This window comes from Ictidomys tridecemlineatus, unplaced genomic scaffold (assembly GCF_052094955.1).
Source record: "Ictidomys tridecemlineatus isolate mIctTri1 unplaced genomic scaffold, mIctTri1.hap1 Scaffold_216, whole genome shotgun sequence".
Classification (NCBI taxonomy): Eukaryota; Metazoa; Chordata; class Mammalia; order Rodentia; family Sciuridae; genus Ictidomys; species Ictidomys tridecemlineatus.
In genome coordinates, this window is record NW_027521864.1 from 335,987 (window position 1) to 346,549 (window position 10,563).

Sequence of the window (10,563 nt, forward strand, 5' to 3'; positions counted from 1 at the left end):
TGAGAAAGACCAGCTTGCAGAGAGAGAGAGGCAAGCTCCAATAGATGTATTAGCTCAATGAGAGAGAGACCAGCTCCATGAGAGAGAGAGACCAGCTCCATGAGGGAGAGCAGCTCCATGAGAGAGAGAGACCATCTCTATGAAAGAGAGCAGCGCCATGAGAGATAGACCAGCTCCTTGAGAGAGACCAGCTTCCTGAGAGAGAGAGACCAGCTACATGAGAGTGACCAGCTCCATGAGAGATAGACCAGATCTATGAGAGTGAGAGAACAACTCCATGAGAGAGAGAGACGAGCTCCATGAGTGAGAGACCAGCTCCATGAGACAGAAACCAGCTCCATTAAACAGAGAGACCAGCTCCCTAGGAGAGACCAGATCCATGAGAGGGAGACCAGCTCCATGAGAGAGAGCAGCTCCATGAAAGAGAGAGACCAGCTCCATGAGAAAGACCAGCTCCATAAGAGAGAGACTACCTCCATGAGTGGTACCAGCTCCATGAGAGGGACCAGATCCATAAGAGAGAGACAACCTCCATGAGAGAGAGAGATGCCCCAAGAGAGAGACAAGCTCCACGAGAGATACCATCTCCATGAGAGAGACCCGCTCCTTGAGATAGACAGACAGCTTTATTAGAAAGACCAGATCCCTGAGGAGAGATAGCTCTATGGGAGAGACCAGCTCCTTGAAAGAAAGACCAGCTCCATGAGAGAGACCAGCTTTATGAGAAATAACAGCTCCATGAAAAAGAGGCACAAGCTCCATGAGGGAGGCCAGCTCTAAGAGAGAGAGAGCAGCTCCATGAGAGAGACAAGCTTCCTAAAAGAGAGAGACCAGCTCTATGAGACAGACCAGCTTCATGAGAGACAGAGATCAGCTAAATGATAGTGAGAGTCCAGCTCTATGAGAGAGAGCAGCTCCCTCAGAGAGAAACCAGCTCCATGACAGAGACCAGCTCATTGAGAGAGAGATCAGCTCCAAGTTAGACAGATCAGCTCCATGACAGAGACCAGCTCCATTATAAAGAGAGACCAGCTCCATGGAAGAAAACAGCTCCATGCGAGAGAGACCAGCTCCCTGAGCAAGAGAGATGAACTCCCTGACAGAGAAAGACCAGCTCCATGAGAGAGAGACTAGTTCCATGAGAGGGAAATCAGCTCCATGAGAGAGAGACCAGCTCCATGAGAGAGGGAGACCAGCTCCCTTAGATATACCAACTCCCTGAGAGAGAGACCAGCTCCATGAGAGACACCAGCTTCCAGAGAGACAGAAAGACCAGCTTTATGAGAGACATTAGCTCAATGAGAGAGAGTCCAGGTACATGAGAGAGAGAGAAGTGCTCCATGAGAGAAAGAAGCTCCATAAGAGAAAAAGACCAGTTATATTGGAGAGACCAGGTCGATGAGAGACAGACCAGTTCCCTGAGAGAGACAGAACACCTTCATGAGAGAGACCAGCTACATGAGAGAGACCAGAATTTTGAGAGAGAGAGTCCAGCTCCATGAGAGATGTTAGCTCAATGAGAGAGAGACGAGCTCCATGAGAAAGAGACACCATCTGCATGAAAGAGAGCAGCGTCATGAGAGACAGACAAGCTTCCTGAGAGAGTGAGACCATCTCCATGAGAGAGACAAGATCCACGAGAGAGAGACCAGCTCCATGAGAAAGACCAGATCCCTGAAAAAGAGACCAGCTCCATGAGACAGAAGAACTCCGTGAGAGAAAGAGACCTGCACCATGAGAAAAGACCAGCTCTATGAGAGAGAGACCAGCTCCATGAGAGAGAGAGACCAGCTCCATGAGAGAGAGATTAGCTTCCTGAGAAAAACAAGCTTCATGAGATAGACTTTCTCCATGAGACAGAGACCACCTTCATGACAGAGAAAGACAAGCACAATGAGAGATACAAGCTCCATGAAACAGAGACCAGCTCCATGAGAGAGGGAGACAAGCTCCCTGAGAAATACCAGCTCCATGAAAGAGAGACCGGTTCAATGAGAGAGACCAGCTCCATGAGAGAGAGACGAGCTCCATGAACAAGAGACCAGCTCTATGAGAGAGACAAGCTCCTCGAGAGATACCAGGTCCATGAGAGAGACCAGCTTCCTGAGAGAGAGAGACCAGCTCCATGAGAGAAACCAGCTCCATGAGAGAGACCAGTTCCGTGAGAAATAGATCAGCTCCATGGAGATTCCAGTTCCATAAGAGAGAGACCAGCTCCACGAGAGATACCAGCTTTATGAGAAAGAGCACCTCAATGAAAGAGAGAGACCAGCTTTATGAGGGAGACCAGCTTCATGAGAGACAGAGATCAGCTCCAAGAGAGAGAGACACCATGTCAATAAGAGAAACCAGCTCCCTGAGAGAGAGATAAACGAGCTACATGAGAGAGACCTTCTCCATGAGAGAGAGAGACCAGCTCGATAGAAGAGACGAGCTGCATGAGATATAGAGACCAGATCCATGAGAGAGAGAGAACAGCTCCATGTGAAAGAGAGACCAGCTAGTTGAGAAAAGGACACCAGCTTTTGGGGAGATACCATTTTCATGAGAGAGAGACCAGCTCCATGAGACAGAGAAGCTCCATGAGAGATAGAGACCAGCTCCATGGGAGAGATTAGCTCCATGAGAGACAGAATAGCACCATGAGAGAGAGACCAGCTCTATGAGAGGGACCATCTCCCTGAGAGAGAGATACAAGCTCCATGAGAGAGAGGGACCAGCACCATGAGAGAGACCAGCTTCTTGAGATTGAGCGACCAGCATTATGAAAGAGACCAGCTCCATGACAGAGACCAGCTCCATGACAGACACCAGCTTTATGAGAGAGAGATATAGGCTCCATGAGAGAGAGGGACCAGCTCCATGAGAGAGGAACAAGGTCAATGACAGAAAGACAAGCATAGTGAGAGAGAGAGACCAGCTCAATGAGAGAGAGATCAGCTCCATGAGAGAGAGAGACCACCCTCATGTGAGAGACCAGATTACTGACAGAGATAATAGCTTCATGATAAAGACCATCTTCTGGAGAAAGAGAGACCAGCTCCATTAGAGAGACCAGTTCAATGAGAATAAGACCAGGTTCAATAGAGAGAGAACAGATCCATGAGAGAGACCATCTCCCTGAGAGAGAGACCAGCTCCATGAGAGAGATCAGTTCCCTGAGAGCGAGAGACCAGCTCCATGAGAGTGACCAGCTCCATGAGAGAGAGACCAGATCCATGAGAGAGAGAGACCAGCTCCATGAGAGAGAGAGAAGAGATCCATGAGAGAGAGTGACCAGTTCCATGAGAGAGACCAGCTCCATGAGAGTGAGACCAGCTCCATGAAAGAGAGACCATCTTCATGAGAGAGACATGCTCCACGTGGGAGACCAGTTCCCTGAGAGAGAGATCAGCTCCATTGGAGAAACGAGCTCCATTAGAGAGAGACCAGCTCTATGAGAGAGACCAGCTTAATGAGAAAGATCAGCTCCATGAAAGAGAGAGACCAGCTCCATGAGAGAGACCAGCTTTATGAGAGACAGAAATCAGCTCCATGAGAGTGAGACACCAGCTACATGAGAGAGACCAGCTCCCTGAGAGAGAGAAACTAGCTCCATGAGAGAGACCTTCTCCATGAGAGAGAGAGACCAGCTCGATAGAAGAGACCAGCTGCATGAGATAGAGAGACAAGATCCATGAGAGAGAGACCAGCTCCATGAGAGAGAGACCATGTCCATGAAAGAGGGAGACCAGTTCCTGGAGAGATACCAGTTCTGTGAGAGTGAGATCAGCTCTATGAGAAAGAAAGACCAGCTCCATGAAGAGTCCAGCTCCATGAGAGACAGACGAGCTTTCTCAGAGAGAGAGACCAGCTCCCTGAGAGAGACCATGTCCATGAGAGAAACTAGCTCCACGAGAGAGACCAGCTCCATGAGAGAGAGAGACCAGCTCCATGAGAGTGAGAGACCAGCCCCATTGGAGAGACCAGCTCCATGAGAGCGAGAGACCAGCTCCATGGGAAAGATACCAGCTCCATGAGAGAGACACCAGCTCAATGAGAGAGACCAGATACCTGAAAGAGAGACAACCTTCATGAGAGAGACCAGGTTCCAGAGAGAGTGAGACCAGCTCCATCAGTGAGAACAACTCAAAGAGAGAAAGAGCAGCTCCAAGAGAGAGAGAGAGACCAGCTCCATGAGAGAGAGAGACCAACTACAAGAGAGAGATAAAACAACTACTTGAGAGAGACCAACAACATGAGAGAGAAAGACCAGCTCTATTAGAGAAATAGAGTCAAGTTCCTGAGAGAGAGACCAGTTCCATGAGAGAGAACAGTTCCCTGAGAAATAGATCAGCTCCATGGAGAAACCAGTTCCATAAGAGAGAGACCAGCTCCACGAGAGATACCAGCTTTATGAGAAAGAGCACCTCAATGAAAGAGAGAGACCAGCTTTATGAGAGAGACCAGCTTCATGAGAGACAGAGATCAGCTCCAAGAGAGAGAGACACCATGTCAATGAGAGAAACCAGCTCCCTGAGAGAGAGATAAACGAGCTACATGAGAGAGACCTTCTCCATGAGAGAGAGAGACCAGCTCGATAGAAGAGACGAGCTGCATGAGATATAGAGACCAGATCCATGAGAAAGAGATACCAGCTCCATGTGAAAGAGAGACCAGCTAGTTGAGAAAAGGACACCAGCTTTTGGGGAGATACCATTTTCATGAGAGATAGACTAGTTCCATGAGACAGAGCAGCTCCATGAGAGATAGAGACCAGCTCCATGGGAGAGATTAGCTCCATGAGAGACAGAATAGCACCATGAGAGAGAGACCAGCTCTATGAGAGGGACCATCTCCCTCAGAGAGAGATACAAGCTCCATGAGAGAGACAGACCAGCACCATGAGAGAGACCAGCTTCTTGAGAGTGAGCGACCAGCATTATGAAAGAGACCATATCCATTACAGAGACCAGCTCCATGACAGAGACCAGCTTTATGAGAGAGAGATATAGGCTCCATGAGAGAGAGGGACCAGCTCCATGAGAGAGGAACAAGGTCAATGACAGAAAGACAAGCATAGTGAGAGAGAGAGACCAGCTCCATGAGAGTGACCAGCTCCATGAGAGAGAGACCAGATCCATGAGAGAGAGAGACCAGCTCCATGAGAGAGAGAGAAGAGATCCATGAGAGAGAGTGACCAGTTCCATGAGAGAGACCCGCTCCATGAGAGTGAGACCAGCTCCATGAAAGAGAGACCATCTCCATGAGAGAGACATGCTCCACGTTAGAGACCAGTTCCCTGAGAGAGAAAGATCAGCTCCATTGGAGAAACGAGATCCATTAGAGAGAGACCAGCTCTATGAGAGAGACCAGCTTAATGAGAAAGATCAGCTCCATGAAAGAGAGAGACCAGGTCCATGAGAGAGACCAGATTTATGAGAGACAGAAATCAGCTCCATGAGAGTGAGACACCAGCTGCATGAGAGAGACCAGCTCCCTGAGAGAGAGAAACTAGCTCCATGAGAGAGACCTTCTCCATGAGAGAGAGAGACCAGCTTGATAGAAGAGACCAGCTGCATGAGATAGAGAGACAAGATCCATGAGAGAGAGACCAGCTCCATGAGAGAGAGACTATGTCCATGAAAGAGGGAGACCAGTTCCTGGAGAGATACCAGTTCTGTGAGAGTGAGACCAGCTCTATGAGAAAGAAAGACCAGCTCCATGAAGAGTCCAGCTCCATGAGAGACAGACGAGCTTTCTCAGAGAGAGAGACCAGCTCCCTGAGAGAGACCATGTCCATGAGAGAAACTAGCTCCATGAGAGAGACCAGCTCCATGAGAGAGAGAGACCAGCTCCATGAGAGTGAGAGACCAGCCCCATTGGAGAGACCAGCTCCATGAGAGCGAGAGACCAGCTCCATGGGAAAGATACCACCTCCATGAGAGAGACACCAGCTCAATGAGAGAGACCAGATACCTGAAAGAGAGACAACCTTCATGAGAGAGACCAGGTTCCAGAGAGAGTGAGACCAGCTCCATCAGTGAGAACAACTCAAAGAGAGAAAGAGCAGCTCCAAGTGAGAGAGAGAGACCAGCTCCATGAGAGAGAGAGACCAACTACAAGAGAGAGATAAAACAACTACTTGAGAGAGACCAACAACATGAGAGAGAAAGACCAGCTCTATTAGAGAAATAGAGTCAAGTTCCTGAGAGAGAGACCAGTTCCATGAGAGAGAACAGTTCCCTGAGAAATAGATCAGCTCCATGGAGAAACCAGTTCCATAAGAGAGAGACCAGCTCCACGAGAGATACCAGCTTTATGAGAAAGAGCACCTCAATGAAAGAGAGAGACCAGCTTTATGAGGGAGACCAGCTTCATGAGAGACAGAGATCAGCTCCAAGAGAGAGAGACACCATGTCAATGAGAGAAACCAGCTCCCTGAGAGAGAGATAAACGAGCTACATGAGAGAGACCTTCTCCATGAGAGAGAGAGACCAGCTCGATAGAAGAGACGAGCTGCATGAGATATAGAGACCAGATCCATGAGAGAGAGAGACCAGCTCCATGTGAAAGAGAGACCAGCTAGTTGAGAAAAGGATACCAGCTTTTGGGGAGATACCATTTTCATGAGAGAGAGACCAGCTCCATGAGACAGAGAAGCTCCATGAGAGATAGAGACCAGCTCCATGGGAGAGATTAGCTCCATGAGAGACAGAATAGCACCATGAGAGAGAGACCAGCTCTATGAGAGGGACCATCTCCCTGAGAGAGAGATACAAGCTCCATGAGAGAGAGGGACCAGCACCATGAGAGAGACTAGCTTCTTGAGATTGAGCGACCAGCATTATGAAAGAGACCAGCTCCATGACAGAGACCAGCTCCATGACAGAGACCAGCTTTATGAGAGAGAGATATAGGCTCCATGAGAGAGAGGGACCAGCTCCATGAGAGAGGAACAAGGTCAATGACAGAAAGACAAGCATAGTGAGAGAGAGAGACCAGCTCAATGAGAGAGAGATCAGCTCCATGAGAGAGAGAGACCACCCTCATGTGAGAGACCAGATTACTGACAGAGATAATAGCTTCATGATAAAGACCATCTTCTGGAGAAAGAGAGACCAGCTCCATTAGAGAGACCAGTTCAATGAGAATAAGACCAGGTTCAATAGAGAGAGAACAGATCCATGAGAGAGACCATCTCCCTGAGAGAGAGACCAGCTCCATGAGAGAGATCAGTTCCCTGAGAGCGAGAGACGAGCTCCATGAGAGTGACCAGCTCCATGAGAGAGAGACCAGATCCATGAGAGAGAGAGACCAGCTCCATGAGAGAGAGAGAAGAGATCCATGAGAGAGAGTGACCAGTTCCATGAGAGAGACCAGCTCCATGAGAGTGAGACCAGCTCCATGAAATAGAGACCATCTCCATGAGAGAGACATGCTCCACGTGAGAGACCAGTTCCCTGAGAGAGAGATCAGCTCCATTGGAGAAACGAGATCCATTAGAGAGAGACCAGCTCTATGAGAGAGACCAGCTTAATGAGAAAGATCAGCTCCATGAAAGAGAGAGACCAGCTCCATGAGAGAGACCAGCTTTATGAGAGACAGAAATCAGCTCCATGAGAGTGAGACACCAGCTGCATGAGAGAGACCAGCTCCCTGAGAGAGAGAAACTAGCTCCATGAGAGAGACCTTCTCCATGAGAGAGAGAGACCAGCTCGATAGAAGAGACCAGCTGCATGAGATAGAGAGAAAAGATCCATGAGAGAGAGACCAGCTCCATGAGAGAGAGACCATGTCCATGAAAGAGGGAGACCAGTTCCTGGAGAGATACCAGTTCTGTGAGAGTGAGACCAGCTCTATGAGAAAGAAAGACCAGCTCCATGAAGAGTCCAGCTCCATGAGAGACAGACGAGCTTTCTCAGAGAGAGAGACCAACTCCCTGAGAGAGACCATGTCCATGAGAGAAACTAGCTCCATGAGAGAGACTAGCTCCATGAGAGAGAGAGACCAGCTCCATGAGAGTGAGAGACCAGCCCCATTGGAGAGACCAGCTCCATGAGAGCGAGAGACCAGCTCCATGGGAAAGAGACCAGCTCCATGAGAGAGACTCCAGCTCAATGAGAGAGACCAGATACCTGAAAAAGAGACAACCTTCATGAGAGAGACCAGGTTCCAGAGAGAGTGAGACCAGCTCCATCAGTGAGAACAACTCAAAGAGAGAAAGAGCAGCTCCAAGAGAGAGAGAGACCAGCTCCATGAGAGAGAGAGACCAACTACAAGAGAGAGATAAAACAACTACTTGAGAGAGACCAACAACATGAGAGAGAAAGACCAGCTCTATTAGAGAAATAGAGTCAAGTTCCTGAGAGAGAGACCAGTTCCATGAGAGAGAACAGTTCCCTGAGAAATAGATCAGCTCCATGGAGAAACCAGTTCCATAAGAGAGAGACCAGCTCCACGAGAGATACCAGCTTTATGAGAAAGAGCACCTCAATGAAAGAGAGAGACCAGCTTTATGAGGGAGACCAGCTTCATGAGAGACAGAGATCAGCTCCAAGAGAGAGAGACACCATGTCAATGAGAGAAACCAGCTCCCTGAGAGAGAGATAAACGAGCTACATGAGAGAGACCTTCTCCATGAGAGAGAGAGACCAGCTCGATAGAAGAGACGAGCTGCATGAGATATAGAGACCAGATCCATGAGAGAGAGAGACCAGCTCCATGTGAAAGAGAGACCAGCTAGTTGAGAAAAGGACACCAGCTTTTGGGGAGATACCATTTTCATGAGAGAGAGACCAGCTCCATGAGACAGAGCAGCTCCATGAGAGATAGAGACCAGCTCCATGGGAGAGATTAGCTCCATGAGAGACAGAATAGCACCATGAGAGAGAGACCAGCTCTATGAGAGGGACCATCTCCCTGAGAGAGAGATACAAGCTCCATGAGAGAGAGGGACCAGCACCAGAGAGAGACCAGCTTCTTGAGAGTGAGCGACCAGCATTATGAAAGAGACAAGCTCCATGACAGAGACCAGCTCCATGACAGAGACCTGCTTTATGAGAGAGAGATATAGGCTCCAAGAGAGAGAGGGACCAGCTCCATGAGAGAGGAACAAGGTCAATGACAGAAAGACAAGCATAATGAGAGAGAGAGACCAGCTCCATGAGAGAGAGATCAGCTCCATGAGAGAGAGAGACCACCCTCATTTGAGAGACCAGATTACTGACAGAGATAATAGCTTCAAGATAGAGACCAGCTTCTGGAGAAAGAGAGACCAGCTCCATTAGAGAGACCAGTTCAATGAGAGTAAGACCAGGTTCAATAGAGAGAGAAAAGATCCATGAGAGAGACCATCTCCCTGAGAGAGAGACCAGCTCCATGAGAGAGTTCAGTTCCCTGAGAGCGAGAGACCAGCTCCATGAGAGTGACCAGCTCCATGAGAGAGAGATAAGAGATCCATGAGAGAGAGTGACCAGTTCCATGAGAGAGACCAGCTCCATGAGAGTGAGACCAGCTCCATGAAAGAGACACCATCTCCATGAGAGAGACAAGCTCCACGTGAGAGACCAGTTCCCTGAGAGAGAGATCAGCTCCATTGGAGATACGAGCTCCATTAGAGAGAGACCAGCTCTATGAGAGAGACCAGCTTAATGAGAAAGATCAGCTCCATGAAAGAGAGAGACCAGCTCCATGAGAGAGACCAGCTTTATGAGAGACAAAAATCAGCTCCATGAGAGTGAGACACCAGCTGCATGAGAGAGACCAGCTCCCTGAGAGAGAGAAACTAGCTCCATGAGAGCGACCTTCTCCATGAGAGGGAGAGACCAGCTCGATAGAAGAGACCAGCTGCATGAGATAGAGAGACAAGATCCATGAGAGAGAGACCAGCTCCATGAGAGAGAGACCATGTCCATGAAAGAGGGAGACCAGTTCCTGGAGAGATACCAGTTCTGTGAGAGTGAGACCAGCTCTATGAGAAAGAAAGACCAGCTCCATGAAGAGTCCAGCTCCATGAGAGACAGACGAGCTTTCTCAGAGAGAGAGACCAACTCCCTGAGAGAGACCATGTCCATGAGAGAAACTAGCTCCATGAGAGAGACCAGCTCCATGAGAGAGAGAGACCAGCTCCATGAGAGTGAGAGACCAGCCCCATTGGAGAGACCAGCTCCATGAGAGCGAGAGACCAGCTCCATGGGAAAAAGACCAGCTCCATGAGAGAGACACCAGCTCAATGAGAGAGACCAGATACCTGAAAGAGAGACAACCTTCATGAGAGAGACCAGGTTCCAGAGAGAGTGAGACCAGCTCCATGAGTGAGAACAACTCAAAGAGAGAAAGAGCAGCTCCAAGAGAGAGAGAGAGACCAGCTCCATGAGAGAGAGAGACCAACTACAAGAGATAGATAAAACAACTACTTGAGAGAGAGAGACCAACAACATGAGAGAGAAAGACCAGCTCTATTAGAGAAATAGAGTAAAGTTCCTGAGAGAGAGACCAGTTCCATGAGAGAGAACAGTTCCATCAGAGAGAGACCAGCTTCATGAGAGAGACCAGCTTCGTGAGAGAATGTTTCCAGCTCCA